Source organism: Heteronotia binoei, chromosome 21, assembly GCF_032191835.1.
Source record: "Heteronotia binoei isolate CCM8104 ecotype False Entrance Well chromosome 21, APGP_CSIRO_Hbin_v1, whole genome shotgun sequence".
Classification (NCBI taxonomy): Eukaryota; Metazoa; Chordata; class Lepidosauria; order Squamata; family Gekkonidae; genus Heteronotia; species Heteronotia binoei.
In genome coordinates, this window is record NC_083243.1 from 168450878 (window position 1) to 168468560 (window position 17683).

Below are 17683 nucleotides of genomic sequence, written 5' to 3' on the forward strand. Positions count from 1 at the left end.
GCTTGAGACCCTGGAGAGCAGGGGAGGGACGGTGGCTCAGTGGTAGAGCATCTGCTTGGGAAGCAGAGGGTCCCAGGTTCAATCCCCGGCATCTCCAACTAAAAGGGTCCAGGCAAATAGGTGTGAAAAACCTCAGCTTGAGACCCTGGAGAGCAGGGGAGGGATGGTGGCTCAGTGGTAGAGCATCTGCTTGGGAAGCAGAAGGTCCCAGGTTCAATCCCTGGCATCTCCAACTAAGGGTCCAGGACAATAGGTGTAAAAAACCTCAGCTGAGACCCTGGAGAGCTGCTGCCAGTCTGAGAAGACAATACTGACTTTGATGGACCGAGAGTCTGATTCAGTATAAGGCAGCTTCATATGTTCATAATTCTTGACAGGTTACACTGAACAACAGAAAGCTCTCCCATGATACAAAAGCTGACAGGATTTTCCGACACAAGTACCAGTCCAGTTGGAATGGTCAGGCTGCACTTTGAGGAATCTGTGCCTTGGATAAAATGAACTCCGATATTCCTGCACGTTGCCTCTGGCTGCAAGTAGTTTAGCCTCTCGACCTCACATGTCAGTGTGCAAAGCCATTTCCTGTTCATTGTGTTCTGTTTCCTTTTGTACATTGAACTAGCAAGACAAAGTACATCTCACTTGAGCATCATTTCCTCTCACTTTCTTGTGAAGTGCGAAGTCCCTGTCTACCCAGCTGCACAGTACACTTGGCAGTGGTGCTGCCGGCACCTCTGGAGTCTGGAGCCAGCATGAAAGCTCATCAGGTGCTGCTCCCTAAAGCAGTTCAGTCAATGACAGGCACATGGGTCACTCAGAGCCACTTCTGGTGTAGTGATGTAACAGTTACTATTTAAAAAGATGGACTCCTCAAACAGGTATCCTGCCAGTATTGTTGGGGGCAGAAGGAGGAGGTGTATTTTGCAGACAGTGTAGAACTATTCAAGTTCAGCACAGAATGCCAAGTTTAAAGAAGCTCCCGTAACAGTTAATGAAGAAATAGCAACCAACCTGCAAAAAACAACTGACAGATGACAACTGGAATAGAATCTGGGATTCAGCAGGATTTTGATCCAAATGTTTTTTTTCAATTAGACTACAATCTTTAGAACTAATTAAAGGTAAAAGGTAGTCCCCTGTGCGAGCACCAGTCGTTTTCCAACTCTGGGGTGACGTTGCATCACAACGTTTTCACGGCAGACTTTTTTTTACGGGGTGGTTTGCCATTACCTTCCCCAGTCATTTACACTTTCCCCCCCAACAAGTTGGCGGCTCATTTTACCGACCTCAGAAGGATGGAAGGCTGAATCACCCTTGAGCTGGCTACCTGAACTCAGGTTCTGCCGGGATTGAACTCAGGAGCAGAGAGCTTGGACTGCAGTACTGCAGTCTGCAGCTTTACCACTCTGTGCCACGGGGCTCCTTTTAAAACTAACTACCAGATGGTATTTTTCTCCTTTAACAATGAACCTTATCAAATCCTCAAATACTAGATTATAATACAAAAACTGTGGGATGCAGGCAGACTATTTACATTGCTGATGGTCGTGCCCCTCATACAGGAATTTTGGCGACAAATTATAGAAAAAATTCAGACAATGTAATCATTAGAGATCCCTAGGGTTCCAGAGACCATATTACTAAATCATTGAATTACAAAAAATATGGATACATATTAAAAATATATGATTGTATTATTATCTATCACAGGGGTGGCCAACGGTAGCTCTCCAGATGTTTTTTGCCTACAACTCCCATCAGACCCAGCCACTGGCCATGCTGGCTGAGGCTGATGGGAGTTGTAGGCAAAAAACATCTGGAGAGCTACCGTTGGCTACTCCTGATCTATTACAAAGACTTGAAACTGTTGAAACTGTCATAAGACAAAATAAGTTTATTACCTTATAAACACTCACTATCAAAGGTATGCTAATTTATTATTATTATTTTCTGTTTAAAAATTGTTAGTATTGTTGGTAACTATTATTGTTATTGACAAAAAACAATAAAATTATAATTTTTTAAAAAAGAAAGAAATAGCAACCACAAACCGGCTCAGGGTGGAGGGACACCAGGGAAATAATCATTGACCCCACACTGCAAAAAAAACAAAAACAAGAAAAACAGCTCAAAATGTGCAAGATTAAGCATAACCCCAAGAAATATCATTGTCTCTGAGAAACCTGTGAGATGTAATGCCATGGAGCATGGGTGAAGCAAAGAATATGGCAAGATGCACAGGAAAATGCGTCCCCCCCAGCTTTACGTTATTTGATAGGATAATCAAATATAGCCTTGCGGCGGAACAGGCACCTGCCCTCAGTCCTGCTGCTGCCCCTACCCACCGCCTAGTGCAGGGGTCCTCAACCTTTTTAAATAGGGGGCCAGTTCACTGTCCCTCAGACTGTTGGAGGGCCGGACTGCCGTTACTGTACAAGGCCGCAGGCCGTCAGTTCTCCGTCTTCTGCATCTCTCTCCCTTCCCCACACCACACACCCTGGCCTGGGAACTCACCTCACCTTGGTATCACCTCACACTCTGTCTCCGCCGCCTCAGCCCAGTGCCGGAAGTGTGCGTTGCTAACGCAAGTTTAGGTCGAACGTCACTTCCGGTCTGATTTTGCCATAACCCGGCGGGCCGCATAAACGTCCTCAGCGGGCCGCATCTGGCCCGCGGGCCGTAGGTTGAGGACCCCTGGCCTAGTGGGTGTAACCTTTCCTCATTTCGCTGCCACCACTCACTGAATTTGTCACTGCCGTCGTAGAGGGACAGTGAAACCCCCCTGGCTGAATCTCCTTGTTTGGGGATGAAATCTCTAATCTTTGGGGTGGCCCTGGAGAGTTGGCAACCCAAAAACCAGGCCTCTCCTTTCTCTTCCCAGGTTTCCCTTTTCTTTCTTGGTAATGTGCAGAGTGGGGAAGACTAAGTGGTCAGAGCACTACTCCACTAGTTAACTCAAAAGAAACTATAAGGTCGTTTTCGCACTCACCTTAATCAGCAGCGACGACCCTCTTCACCGCGCAGGATCTGCGCGGATTTCGCACTAATTGCCGCGGAGCACCCAGAAGAGCCGGAAAGTCCCGGCGCTTTTGCGGCGCAAACGGAAACTGGTTTTTGGCGGTTTCCGTTTGCGCCGCAAAAGCGCCGGGACTTTCCGGCTCTTCTGGGTGCTCCGCGGCAATTAGTGCGAAATCCGCGCAGATCCTGCGCGGTGAAGAGGGTCGGTTTCCGTTTGCGCCGCAAAAGCGCTGGGACTTTCCGGCTCTTCTGGGTGCTCCGCGGCAATTAGTGCGAAATCCGCACAGATCCTGCACGGTGAAGAGGGTCGTCGCTGCTGATTAAGGTGAGTGCAAAAACGACCTTTGTCTTTATTCAAACTATTCATTATAAACAGGGAACACATAATGGATTTGGTAAGGCACACTACAAGGGAAAGCTTATACTGGGGACCAACAGGGCACAACTAAAACAGAAGAAAAATGCAGTTTTCTATCCCTACACACTTCCCTAACTACCTCTCTGCTTGGGAGGTTGCAGTGCAGGGCAGGGTCTCTTCTCCACTAGGCCTCCAGCTCCCCTTCACCTCTCTCTCTCTCTAGAGAGAGCAGGGAAACCTCCAGTCTACCCCCAGACTGGTTGCAGCTGAATGCCTTGGGGTTCCAACTCTGACTTGCAGGGTTGTCCACCTCTGTGGCTTGGCCACCCTGCACAGTCCTTTCATAGGAGGCTCTCCCACTCTCCAGTAGAACAAAGACTGCCTGCTTCCTGGTGGGATAGGAGCCTATATCCAACCCTTGCCCTGCCCCTTGGGGAAGAGCACTGAGGTCAGCTGGAAAAAACTTGTTGACCACCCCCGGACCGAAAGAGGTGAAGCTGCAATGCACCCGTAACCGGGCCTTCTCCTCTGTAGCCCCGAACCTATGGAACCAACTTCCAGAGGAAATGCGGGCCCTGCGGGACCTTGAACAATTCCGCAGGGCCTGCAAGACCTTCCTCTTCCGACTGGCTTTCGCTGACGAAGAAAGAAATTGCTAATGATTATCGCCATTATAAAAGCGCAACTAGCATTAGCACTTTTATCAATTTAATTAAGTGATTTTAAACTTATCAGAATTTTTAATGTTTAATGTTAATGTAACCTTGTCTTTTGTATAAGGGAAATTGAATGATGTTGTTAGCCGCCCTGAGCCTGCTCCGGCGGGGAGGGCGGGATATAAATAAAATTATCTAATCTAATCTAATCTAATCTTTTTCCCCGCACTTTTTAGGCCCAAGGGCTGCTGGGCCTTGTAGGTCAGAGGAGGACATTTTAACATCTAAAACAGGGGTGGGGAACCTCTGTCCCAAGGTGTGGCCCTCGGGGATTGCTGGGCCAAACTGAGCCATGTGGTAGCTTCCTTGGGGCCTGGCTGGCCAGTGAGAATCGTGGGGCGCAGCCGCGCTGTGCAGCAGCCTCCCCAGGGCCAGGCAGGGATCACAGGGCCCGGATGAACTGTGCGGCAGCCTCCCTGGGGCCTGGCTAGCCGGCCAGAATTGCTGCAGTTACTGGAAAAGTTACTGTCACAGTTCAGTTTGCACTTGATTATCCCAGATGGTGTGGCCTAATATGCTAATGAGTGTGTGACCTAATATGCTAATATTAGGTAGGGTTGCCAAGTCCAATTCAAGAAATATCTGGGGACTTTGGGGGTGGAGCCAGGAGACTTTGGGGGTGGAGCCAGGAGACATTAGGGGTGGAGCCAAGATCAAGGCTGTGACAAGCAGACTTGAACTCCAAAGGGAGTTCTGGCCCTCACATTTAAAGGGACGGCACACCTTTTCAATGCCTTCCTTCCATAGGAAATAATGAAGGATAGGGGCACCTTCTTTTGGGGCTCATAGAATTGGACCCCCTGGTCCAATCTTTTTGAAACTCGGGGGGTATTTTGGGGAGAGGCACTAGATGCTATACTGAAAAATTGGTGCCTCTACCCCAAAAAACAGCCCCCCCCAGAGCCCCAGATTCCCGCGGATCAATTCTCCATGATTTTCTATGGGAATAAATCTCCATAGGGAATAATAGAGTTCCCAGAAGACATTTCCCTCCCCTCCCCCCGCTTTCTGATGACCCTGAAGCGGGGGGAGGGCCTCCAAACCGGGGGATCCCCTGCCCCCACCTGGGGATTGGCAACCCTAATATTAGGGGATGTGGTCTAATATGCTACTGAGTTCCTGCTGGGCTTTTTCTACAAAAGAGCCCTGGACCTAGGCATTTGCCTAGGGCGGTGGGCCGGATCTATGTGTGTGTGTGTGCCAGATTAGGCTCTCCCCACATGACCAAATAGAAAAACAATTATTTGCATTAATTTTGCTGGCCTGAATCATTCGCCCTCAGCGGAGCACTGTTTTTTAAGTTGATAATTTTTTATGGCCCACAAATGATATTATAAATATCCATATGACCCTTGGCAGAAAAAAGGTTTCCCACCCCGATCTAAAGCTACAAAAAGCAGCCATTTTAAAACCAGCCAAGTGCCAGCACTTTAACCATATAGTTACAAGCCTCAACCTCTAATAATGAATTAAACATAAAACAAAGGTAGTGTTAATTATTTCAACATTTAAAAAAACATTGCCAAAGAGAAATAACTTCTTACTGGGGGCACCTTCCCAGGGGGTCCCGAAGATCAGAATTTTGTAAGTGAAACCTCTGAAATGTCCCTAATAAGATCTTTCCAAAACATCTTAAACTGAGAGCAACAGAACTGCCATTTCTTCCTTATTATCCAGAGCCCCAGTTAGCTTCAGACTCTCCTGGGCCACCTTTTACAAGGCTCCTGAGGCAGGGATAGAAGAGAGAGAATCTCTTGAGGAGCATGGGCCTGGAAATCACCTGCTCAGCAGCAAGGGTTTAATGCTGCTGGTTAGCTAGCCTTCTCCTGGAGGAACATCATCTTCCAGAGACAGTGAGGGAGTTGTGCTGGTGCTGATGCAGCCCGGTGTGTCCTGCAATGGCAAGGAAGAGACGGGGAGTGGAGTGGTGCATTCTCAGCTGGACGGCTGTGGGGGCATGGCCAGTGGAGCCCCTGCTCCAGCAGTGTGTGTGGATGTTGGGACAGCCTCTGGGAGGGAGAGCAGATGGAGGAGGAGCGACTGTGAGGAACTTCAGCACCATGGGGATTCCCCAGGTAGACACTTGGACTAGGAGAGGGAGAGGGTGGGGCAGTGGGAAACCTGGCCCCTTTAAACAAATGGGACCCGGGGGCAGATGGAACAGGGCGAGGGGTCAGAACCCTTTAAATGGGAGGCCAAATTACTGTCCTTGAAAGAAGGTGGGCTGGGGTGTTCCAAGCAGGGAAACAAGCCAGTCAAGACAAAAGAGATCAAAGGTGACTCTATCTCCTCCTTGGCCCACTCTGAGGCCAGCTAAAGTTCTCTGGGAAACAGGCATCATGATAGTAGAAGGGCAGTTGTCTGGGTCTGCATTTGGCTCCCTGGAGAAGAGGTGTCATGTTGGCAAAAGAGCAGTTGCCGGGTCTGCGGTGGCGGGAGGCTCACAAGTTGATGGGGAATGCAACAATGAATCCATTATGAGGCCCCATCCTTTGTGACTACCCACACTGCCCGGCTGGACAAGTTCCTGGCCCGTACTGAGTATCTATTCTTGGAGCTCCCCCACTGGGAAACCCAGGAAGCCTAAGGCTGTGAGTTCCAGAGAGAGGGAAACTCTCAGTTGCAGCTACTCCAGCAAATAAATTGACACAGGAGGTTCCTCCATGGGCCTGGTGTTGGATAATCCACAGCAAACTTGATATCCACCAGAATGCCATAATCTTGCTTGAAAATTTTGGGCCAAATAAGATAAAAACTATAGAAAAAGTTGTAAATAAGATAAATACTACAGAATAAGATACACAAGAAAGTGATTTCCTCAGAAATCCTATCATTTCCACTTAAAAGCCATCAGTCTTAAAAAAAGCAATGAAATGTTTGACACTGGCTAACGTGGACTGGCTTTGGGTAGATGAACTTATTCTTTATGCCTACACATCACTGAAATATTAGAGGACTGAGTTTGCATGACTGTTAAGTCAAGTAAGCAATTTGATGTGAGGATTTTGTGCCATTTCATGTGCAACCCATAAGAAGTGCCTGAGTACACTCTTGTCTTATCTTATTGCAAACTGCTTAGAATCAGAGGCTTTGGAATGTCAATTGGGCCCTTGCTGTGGGCTCACTCCTATGAATGAGTTGTAATATTTACTAGTCCTTTAAACATACTGAGTTTTTCACATTACCCTGTTATAATTTTCCTGCAATAAATGCTTTGTTAGGATAGTCAGTGTTGGTAGTTTCACCCTGACATTTCTTCTATCATGAAAACTTTGGGCAGCAGAACTCCACAACAGGTCAATTGGAGGGGAAAGGATGAGGCAGGTCCAAAGGCCTCAAGTCTTGGTGGGTGTTCTCCAGTCCTCAACAACGTCTGGTGGGCTCATTGCTACAGTGGAAGGCCCCATCAGACAAATGGAAGCAAGTGATCCCTTGCTTTGAAACCATCCCTCTGGGGGAGAAGGAACCCCATTTTCAAAAGAACCAGGAGGTCCAGGACCCTAGTATACATGTGGACAATAGGGCCACTATCATCACACATTTTGGGCTTCCAGGGAAGTCATCAGACGGTTTATCTCAGAACTGATGAAAACAGTTATGTCAGATATATGGGAATCAGGTCAGTATTTATATTTACAATGGTTACCCTCAGGGCTTTGTTTGTAGAAAAAGCCCAGCAAGAACTCTTTTGCATATTAGGCCACATCCCCTGATGCCAAGCCAGCCGGAACTGCATTCCCGTGTGTTCCTGCTCAAAAAAAGCCCTGGTTACCCTCCGTCAGACAGATGGGTTAGTGGAGGAATTCAATGAAACATGGAATCCATGCTGTGGAAAGTGACCTATGAGAAACCTACTCAGTGGGACCTCTTTCTGTTATTTGAGTGCATGAACCATCACCCCTCCTGTGCAGCCTCTACCAGCTCTGTACCCTTTGAGCTGTCACACAGGTGGAAGCCCTGAGGTCTTCTGGATTTGGTAGAAGCTTGGTGGGCGCCTCAGGGTTAGGAAGGGCTCCCACCCACAGAATATTATAATATTACTGTTACAGGAGCAGTTGGAGCATGCCTGAGTGGAAGTGAAATGCCACCTCTTGGAAGCTCAGAGCCTAGAAGTGTAAATATGATTGGGGATCACAGGCCTGCATGCTGGGAGCAGATGTTCTTCTATTGGTGAATAGACAGAAAGGGGGCTTATGACAGGGATCCTTCCCAGTCACACAGATTCTAGCTCCCCTTACTTATGTGGCCCATCACAATGGCAAAGGAACATCTTGCACATTAACGATTTTAAAAGATGGTATGATGGCTGTCAGTTGGCTGATGACCCCCCCCCCCAAAAAAAAAATCTCCCTGAGGGAGGGGGAGGACATGGTCAACCTCATGCCACATAGGGTTGCCAAGTCCAATTCAAGATATATCTGGGGACTTTGGGGGTGGAGCCAGGAGACATTGGGGGCGGAGCCAGGAGCAAGGGTGTGACAAGCATAATTGAACTCCAAGGGAGTTCTGGCCATCACATTTAATGGGACAGCACAGCTTTTAGAATGCCTTCCTTCCATAGAAAATAATGAAGGTTAGGGGCACCTTCTTTTGGGGCTCATAGAATTGGACCCCCTGATGCAATCCTTTTGAAACTTGGGAGGTATTTTGGGGAGAGGCACTAGATGCTATACTGAAAATTTGGCGCCTCTACCTCAAAAAAAAACAGCCTCCCCAGAGCCCCTGACACCCGCGGATCAATTCCCCATCATTCCCTGTGGGAATCGTTCATGGAAGTGCATAATGGCTGTGGGGGTGGGGCTTCCCCCGCCGGCCAGCTGGCTGGGGGAGGGGGGAAGCCTGTAAAACCAGGGGATCCCCCGCTGGGACCTGGGGTTTGGGAAGCCTAATGCCACAGCTGGCCTCTATCTGGAAGAGCACTGAGGTCTGGAGACAGTGAAGAAGTTGCACTGGTGCTGTTGCAGCCCAGCATCTCCTGCAGTGGTGGGGAGAGAGCTGGAGTGGGGTGCTCTCAGCTGAGTGGCTGCAGAGGTGCATTCAGTGATGCCCCTGCTCTGACAGTGGCCATGGCTGAAGAGGCTCAGTGAGTGTTGGTGCAGCACTGGGGGAGAGAGCTCACCCCGGACAGAAGCAGAGTGTCTGGGAGGACAGTTGGCCTGGTAGAAGGAGGGTAGAACAAATGGGCCTGGTAGAAGGAAGGTAAAATAAATGGGACTCATAGGCAGGTGGGATGGAGAGGAGGAGTCATAATGCTTTAATGGGAGGCTAACTCACCAGCTGGGGAAGAAGAGAGCTGGTGTGTTCCAAGTAAGGGAACAAGCCAGCCAGGGTGAAGGAGACTAGTTCCTCCTCAGCCTGTTCTGAGGCCAGCTAAAGGGTAAGAGGCATCCTGATGGCAGAAGGGCAGTCATCCAGGTCTGTGGGAGAACAGCCTCATACTTAAATTTCTGTTGCTACATTTTAGGCTTTCGTGTACAAAAGGAGATATGGCAGAGGCCTGAGATGGTAGGCAGTAATCTAAAGTTGATTGTACTGTTTTCAGAGTGTACTGGGTCTGCCTTCAGTTCCTGTCGCTCTGGACATTAGAAGCACAGAACTTCCAGAGATTTTTAAAGTATAATTCTCAGGTGGGTGGGGCGTGATTTGGATCAGGGCTGAAGTGTGTGGTGAGAGGGGCTTAAGCATCTGCCTGGTTGCTTTCTAGATCTAGAAAGGCCCCACTGAACCACCCTCATTGGAGAAACTTACATGTACTGATGAGGTACATGTACTTTTTGCTGGTAGGGATAACAGTGGCTCCTTGGAGCCTTTTCTGGTTGGGAAACTGATGCCGGGACCCTTTGCCCATGTAAGTTAAGTTCCAAGCACAGAAATCCCAGAGCACATAGATTCACTATACTGAGGCAGGTGCGGGGAACACAAGGTCTTAATAAAATGTGAAGCACCCTCAGGACTAGATAGGGTTGCCAAGTCCAATTCAAGAAATATCTGGGGACTTTGGGGGTGGAGCCAGGAGACATTGGGGGCGGAGCCAGGAACAAGGGTGTGACAAGCATAATTGAACTCCAAGGGAGTTCTGGCCATCACATTTAAAGGGACAGCACACCTTTTAAAATGCCTTCCTTCCATAGAAAATAATGAAGGATAGGGGCACCTTCTTTTGGGGCTCATAGAATTGGATCCCCTAGTCCAATCCTTTTGAAACTTGGGAGGTATTTTGGGGAGAGGCACTAGATATACTGAAAATTTGGCGCCTCTACCTCAAAAAACAGCCCCCTCCAGAGCCCCTGATATCCGCGGATCAATTCCCCATCATTCCCTATGGGAAGCGTTCATGGAGGTGCATAATGGCTGTGGGGGCGGGGCTTCCCCCGCCGGCCAGCTGGCTGGGGGAGGGGGGAAGCCTGTAAAACTGGGGGATCCCCTGCTGGGACCTGGGGATTGGGAAGCCTAGGACCAGACTACAGACATTTTAAATGAACAATTTTATAAATACAAAACAGAGGCAGGGTATAAAGTCACAAAGATACAATGCCAAATGTAGGTCACGATACAGTTACACTGTTGTACTCTCCCACCTCTACCCCAGCATCCTCATTCAGAAAAACTGGGAAAAATTGGCCAACATTTATTTCTTTTCTATTTATCTGGAACATTTGTTTTTTTTAATTACATTTTTATTACCATTTTTTTTTCAACAGACAAAACCAAACCAAACAAAAGAGACAGCAATATTTCCATACAGGGGACAGCACAATCTCTCCAGAAGCATAAAAACAAATACAAGATAAATTAGAAATAGTGCGGTGGTTGTAAGCAGGGTTTTTTTTTTGTAGTAGAAACTGCTTTGCATATTAGGCCACAAACCCCTGATGTAGCCAAACATCCAAGAGCTTACAGTAGGCCCTGTACTAAGAGCCCTGTAAACTCTTGGAGGATTGGCTACATCAGGGGTGTGTGGCTTAATATGCAAATCAGTTCCTGCTACAAAAAAAAGCCCTGGTTGTAAAGTAGATACTTACAACCAGTCACTATTTGAAACCAGCTTACAGTCCATAATTTCTAACACATGCCAGCAGCTCATTATTTTATTTCAACGTTCCTTAGATTTCTTAATCACAGATGGTTTTTAGTTGGAATTTTTTTTCATTCACATACAAAGAAGCTTTGCTGAAATTAATGGGGTTGTCTTTTGAGTAACTGCCACAAGTGTAGTTCCTCCCAGTTAGTTTGAGCTTAATTATTCTTGGCTTTGGCAATCCAATGGAAGGAGATGCCTTTGTACCCTGGAGAGCAACTTCTTTCCTTCTGATCATAAATTTCTCGCCTCCACCTACTTGCCAGTGCTCCAGCAAAAAAACATTGCCTGCCCCTCCCTCCTTCCTCTTGTGTTGGGCAGGCCCACAATTAGACTGGAAGCCTGGAGGCAACTTCTGGCATTTTTTAGCTGCTCATAAATTAATCTATAATAAGTCAAGAAGCTGCAGGAAGCAAGATGAGTAGCTGACAGAAATAAGAGGGTGCTTTGGAATCTGGATTCCTCTATAGAGCAGCTCAGGAATGCCTTTCCAAAGCTCTCTGGAAAATCAGGAGGATCATGATAGAGCATGATTAATGTCCTTACTATTTGGAGCACAGGACAAACTAATGGCAAACAGCTGGATCATTTGAGCCCAACTTTGCCTCTTCTTCTGAAGCCCCTGCAGAGTTATTCCCAGGAAGAATCCCTCTGAGGGCTACCATGTCAAAGGTGAGTGCTCTTTAAGGGGATAGCAGGGTCAGAAAAGAACCTGATGAGGAACCAGGGCTGCTGCCTTCACAGTTATATGGTGGCTTATCCCAGCCTCAGACAGGAGGAGGAAGGGAAATTCCTCTTTCCCTTTTTGACAGCTGTCACACCTCCAGGGACCCTGCTCTAACTAAATAAGCCAAGCTCAGAGCAAGAAGATGTCCATCACTTGGTTTCAGCCTGTAGGTGGCAGAGTGTGGATGCACCCAGCAAGAGGTTCTATCCTGATGTAGCCAGTGCAGCTGGAACTATAGGCATGGCTTCTCAAAGGAGGCTGATTCTCTGGGCGCGTCCTCAGTGTGGTTGGATATGAGGTAACACAGGCACATCTCCTTTCATTGTTCTTTTCTTTGTCCTCTTCGTTTTAATTCTGTTAATCAACTGCTGGTGTTTTTCTTTTTCAGAGACTGCAAAACCGTTTCACTTCCTTTGCTTCTTTTCTTCAAAGTTCATCTTCCCAGCTGATCAGCAAATTCTTGTTGCTCTTTGACATGCTTGAAAATGTTCTGCTTCTTTCCTGATTTCCAATTAGGTTTACGCTAACCCTCTGCCTTCAAGTGCTAGAACTTCTTGTTTGTGTCAGTTATAAAACCTGTGGTTATCCATTTACATATAATGTAATTGGGAAAAGGTGTGTTACTACAATATGTTCTCAAATTCATACGACAATGGTGTGCAGTAAGGACAAAGCAGTTGATTTCTCAGCAGTTTCACCAGTTCTGTACACGTCAGGAAAATGCTGGAGCACCTGACCAAAGTTCAGCCCAGAGTGGGGGTACGCTTGGATTCAACAGGCTTCAGCACACCCAGCTCCAGCTTGGAATTGTCTTCTCCCTGTTTAACAGCATTCGTGTCATATTTGTTTCGAAAGCATGTATGATGTTGGAATTGCTTTGCTTTTTTCTCATGTGAAATGGGCCACCTCGCTGACTCTGGAACTGCAGCTGAAGCATAGTGACATGACAGGTCTAGTTTCAGCCCAACATTGCTGTCACACTGTGGCACATCTACAAGAGAGGGGTTTTTCGGCTAACAGTGTGGTCCTTTTCTGCCTGTGCAGTAGACTGATACAGGTGATACCATTTGTGTACCAAGCTGCCTAGTGTGAGGAGAGTATACAGTTACAGACACAGCCCTATTTTTTGCCTGAGGTGTTGCGGGGGGGGGGGGGGGGTTCTGTGGAGAAGGTGAAGGATCCTACTAGAGGAGGTGACTGCAAGACATCTCCTGTTAAGAGCACTGTCCTAGAATGATGCACAGAAAAACCTGGTTCATCTTACAGAATCCAGGCATCTCTCTTCAGAGCACAGTCCTCAGAAGTCAGACTCCAAGGAGGCCAGGTAACAATGCTAAGTATCGTGACTGTGTGGGAAATGATTCATCCTGTTCACTTACAGGAAAGGAGAAGGCTGAGATGCTGTACTAAGTGAGTAGAATTATCAGTCTGTGGAAGGAAGGCAGCTTGTTGAGCTCCTCCCTCTGCTTGAGCAAGGCCAAACTGAGGGGATGTTAAGTGGCCTCCTCAGATAAGAAAGTTAGTATGAAAGATACAAATAAATCTCTTATTGTCATCTTCTAGCCATGCCTGTAGCCAGGCTCTGTTTCCTTTCAGTGTTTATTGATAAGAACTGTTGCTGTGAATGAGGGAGGGGAAGTGAACTGGGGAGGCAGAAAGTCTCTCACACTGATGTGGAAACCCCAGTACCAACTTGCTGCAGTTCAGGAAGAGGGGCTGGGGAATTCCAGATAGACTCAGGCAGGTCCAGTCTACCTGTTTTAAAGGTGGGTGGCCCCAGCCTACTTAGTTATTATTATCTTGGAATCTCATCCAAGATAGTAATCTGTGGAAATGATCATGTGATTGATATTGCTTGTGGCACAGAGTGTTACTCAGGATTATGATTGACTGATAGCAGTGCTGGTGGGTGTCAAGTTTCATCCTGAGTCAGAATTTCACTTTTGCTCCAAGTGGAGAAGGTCCAACAGCTGAGGGTCAGAGCCTTTTGAAAGACATATTCTGGATGTTCTTACAGCAGAAAAGTGAATTGCCAGGGGACTAGGGTTGCCAGCCTCCAGGAGAGACCTGGAGATCCCCTGGAATTACAGTTATCTCCAGATTTTAGAAGGAAGGTCCCCTGGAGAAAATTGCTATTTTGGAGAGTGGACTCTATGGCATTATACATCAACCCGCCCCCCTCCCCAAACTCTACCCCACTCTTCCCCACACATCTCCAGACATTTTACAACCCAGAACTGGCAACCATAGAGGGCACCTGATTTGGACTGAGATTACAGCCTCCTGTTGAGGAAATGTACATACAAATGATGGCTATGCGTAAGTTTCCCCAATAAGACAAATAGTGGCTCTCTAGAATGATTCTGGTTCAGGGAAATTACATGGGGGCAGGATTGAAATCTCTTCTCTCTCCATGCTTAAGTTCTGATCTGACTCAGACCCCTGCAGCCCCACCCACTGTCTAAAAACACTTGGCAGGTTGGGTAAACCTGCATTAACCACTACACCACTCTGCCAGCCTGCAAGGTAGGTTAGGCTGAGAGTGCGTGATTGGCCCAAGGTCACCCAGTAAGCTTACATGGCAGAGTGGGAGTCTGAACCTAGTTTCCCAGATCCTAGCATGACATTCTAACCCAGGAGTCCTCAGTCTTTCTGATCCCTTCCCTACACTTGAAACCACTGCTGAGATTCACTGTATTTATACAACTAATTAGTGGGGGGGATTCTGGAGCTTTTCTGAAAGAGGCATCTCCTCACATATCCTCCTCTTTTAAATAAATAAATAATAATAAAAGAACCAAAACATATAAAGTAACTTAAATGATGTACTCAGAAAATTAGTATTTACTTTAATGCAGTAGGTCTACATTTTCATAATGCCACATGTAGTGTATTTGAACGTCTATTAGGTGATTTCAGTTAACATATTGATTTTGTTCCTGATATAGCTTTTTGTCCATGATTTTGTTCCTGATATAGCTTTTTGTCCATCCATGTCCATATCCTCCCCTGTGAGGAACTGTTGAATAACTGATGCTTGTCTAGTTTCCTCTTGAAATGTGTAGCCATGTGCCTTCTATTTCATTTGGGTTTGTGCCCATCTGATATGATTATGCCTTATAACTGAGGCACGACCTCCTGGGCCACAGCAGCTTTTTATGATTGCTGCTTGCTTGTCATAAATATGAACACTGTAATTGTTATGTAGAGGTGGAGGTTCATTGTAACATTTTTCTATTTGGCCTGATATTTCCTCTTCTGTTTATGCACATCTGTTACCCCCTCCCTGGCAACCCACTGAGTAAGGCAGGCAGTATTGTCTTCAGTTCTTTGTTGTACAAAGTTCATCAGGAGATGGCCCATGTTTTAGTTAGGCTACTCTTTAATTCAGCATGGCCATAAAAGAATCGGTTCCGGACCCTGAAACCTTTTGTAGCATCTGTTTTATTACTTGGTTTCCTGTTTCCACAAGCCCATTATAATGTGGGAAGTGAGGAATTATTGTTGCCATCTCAAAAAAGCACTGGGGAGGAGGAGGAGAAGAGCATATCAGCCCGCCAGGTTGTTGCATCAGGCCCTAAAGACATTTTAAAATTACTTTAAAATGGCAGGGGTAACTATGGGTCAAAACCACGGATGCTGTCACATCTACTTTGGCCCATAATGCTCCCAAATTGCAAAACTGTCCCAACTAACTTCAAATCAATTAAACTGTTGGGCTGGGTCCAGACAGGGACAGCCCACAGGTGGATTAAAAATCAAGTCCAGATGCGAACATTTGGAGACAGTCCCACTCCCAAACTTACCCTGTCCTCCAACGTCCTTAAAGCGACTGAAAAAGCTACTACTTCCAAAGTGGTAACAAATTGCCACAGCACTTCCCTGCTGCCTTTCCTGGCCATCTGAATGACTGGGGAGCACCTGGGAAGCACCACTCAAGTGCTTGAACAGTCTGGGGAGGGATGGTGGCTCAGTAGTAGAACATCTGCTTGGTAAGCAGGAGGTCCCAGGTTCAATCCCCAGCATCTCCAACTAAAAAGGGTCCAGGCAAATAGGTGTGAAAAACCTCAGCTTGAGAGCCTGGAGAGCCACTGCCAGTCTGAGTAGACAATACTGACTTTGATGGACAGAGGGTCTGATTCAGTATAAGGCAGCTTCATATGGCCGCTGTTCCAGCATGTGCGCAGCCGTCCCTGTCCCGCCAGCGGGCCGAGCACCATCTGACTGCCCCGGGGGAACTGGAGGCTGCTGCCCCAAGCTGCTGGTCTGTACCCAGCCTTAAACTGTTTTATATTCCTTTTGAACTCTGACTGTAAATGTACCTCCCAAATTTCTCATTTTTACAACGGCTACCTTATTTTTCTAACACTTGCAGTACATATTTATAATCCCCCTCTGTTAATTGTAGGCTGTTGGAGACATCAAAAGATTCATGTCTGGCAACCGGGGCTCTTTTTGTAGCAGGAACTCCTTTGCATATTAGGCTGCACACCCCTGATGTAGCCAATCCTTCAAGAGCTTACAGTAGGCCCTGTAATAAGAGCCCTGCAAGCTCTTGGAGGATTGGCTACATCAGGGGTGTGTGGCCGAGTATGCAAAGGAGTTCCTGCTACAAAAAAACAAAAAAAGCCCTGCTGGCGACTGTAAGAAATAAAGCTAGGTTTTGTGTGTCTTCTGCATAAATGGTACATACTGCAAGAAATACAATGAAAAACAAGCAGGACTTGCATGGGGGATCTCATTTTCCCTCCCCCACTATTTCCTCTTTCCCTTCCCTGCAAGCCCCAATAGCCTCTTCGCTATTCTTTCTTCTTCTTATCCTTCCCACTCACCAGCCAACTTCCTTTTTTTCTAACCCCAGCTTCAGTTTTTTCCTAACCCCAACTTCAGTTTTTCCTTCTTGGAAGCCTCTTTCTGGGAAAATGCTGCATGGTTCCAGCCACTGAGCTAGGTCTAGGGTTGCCCAGTTTCTCATTATAGTGGAAGTTTGTTGCCCACTGGTGCTTCAGTGGGAGAAAATAGGGAGAGGGAAACGGGGGCATACACTGGTGTTGTGTCAGTGCATTGACATAACATTCCTTAATAACCAAAAGTGACCTATTGGGACACTCTAGGATTTGCAAGAATATGATGGTTTTACTATAAAAATGTAAAGGCAGTCCCCTGTGCAAGCACCAGTCGTTTTTGACTCTGGGGTGGCGTTGCTTTCACAACGTTTTCACGGCAGACTTTTTACGGGGTGGTTTGCCGTTGCCTTCCCCAGTCATCTACACTTTTCCTCCAGCAAGCTGGGTACTCATTTTACCAACCTCAGAAGGATGGAAGCTGAGTCGACCTGGAGCCGGCTACCTGAACCCAGCTTTCGCTGGGATCAAACTCAGGTCATGAGCTGAGGGCTCTGACTGCAGTACTGCAGTACCACTCTGCACCAAGGGGAGAATACTATGGAATATTGCTAATCTAGACCACACCATGATGGCACTTCCATCTGCAACCAGAAATTATGTCCGTGTGCCAGCATGACAATGGTGCATATGTTCCCAACCTCAAATGCTCCAAGGGGGTGCTAGCTACAGCGGGGACCAAAAATAGTTTACATATTTCCCCTCTCTTCCTTTTTATCCTCACAAAAACTCTGTGAGGTAGGTTTGAGTGTGTGAATGGCCCAAGGTCATGAGCACCATGGCAGAGAGGCAATTATTTGAATCTGGGGCTTCACGATCCTAGTCTGAAATTCTGATTTCCATTGACTTTTATGGGGTAATAAGGCCTCATTTTAGGCAGGA